The sequence below is a fragment of the Charadrius vociferus genome, unplaced genomic scaffold (genome assembly GCF_000708025.1).
Source record: "Charadrius vociferus isolate BGI_N301 unplaced genomic scaffold, ASM70802v2 scaffold85, whole genome shotgun sequence".
Taxonomy (NCBI): domain Eukaryota; kingdom Metazoa; phylum Chordata; class Aves; order Charadriiformes; family Charadriidae; genus Charadrius; species Charadrius vociferus.
The window spans coordinates 27,346-27,985 of record NW_009648240.1 but is presented as its reverse complement, the minus strand read 5'-3'; positions in this window follow the sequence as shown (position 1 = coordinate 27,985).

Here is a 640-nt window from a genome sequence, read left to right as displayed (position 1 = left end):
AGCTTTGGAACAGGACTACGCTAACACTGATTCATGCAAGAGTTAAGCGAAAATAATCAAATGTGCTGAACCATATCTAAGTTTATCCCGACACACTACTGGGCATTAGTTCCCTGGCAGTTGGGGGAACTCTCTGTTAAATAGCCATACCTCTACAGGTTCCTTCTGCAAAGATTTTAGAACCTAATGATCTACAAGTAGAAAGTAGCGTGAGGGATTATTTGTAATCTGTCTGTCAGATGAAGGGAAAACAAATTAGCCCCTCATCTACTTTCATCTATAGTATAAAAAACCCCCATAGTTTAAACAAACTATTTGCATAACAAATAAAGTAAACTAGGAAGCTAAAATGAGAGTTAAATGTTAACTAGTTACATGGTACAAAACCAAAAAGGAGGGAGATTGATACAACTGTCATAAAATCATTATTTTTCCTTGTGATATTTATTAGGTTGTCGTGGTTTGGCCTCAGCCAGCAACAAAGAACCACGCAGCCGCTCGCACAACTCCCACAGTCGTGGAAAAAGAAAATGACAGGGCCAAACTCGTGGGTTAAAAGAGTGCAATTTAACAGAACAGCAAAAGGAAAAGACAAAAACGCGATTACAGTACCGCCGCGAAGCGCACCGACCGGACCCGC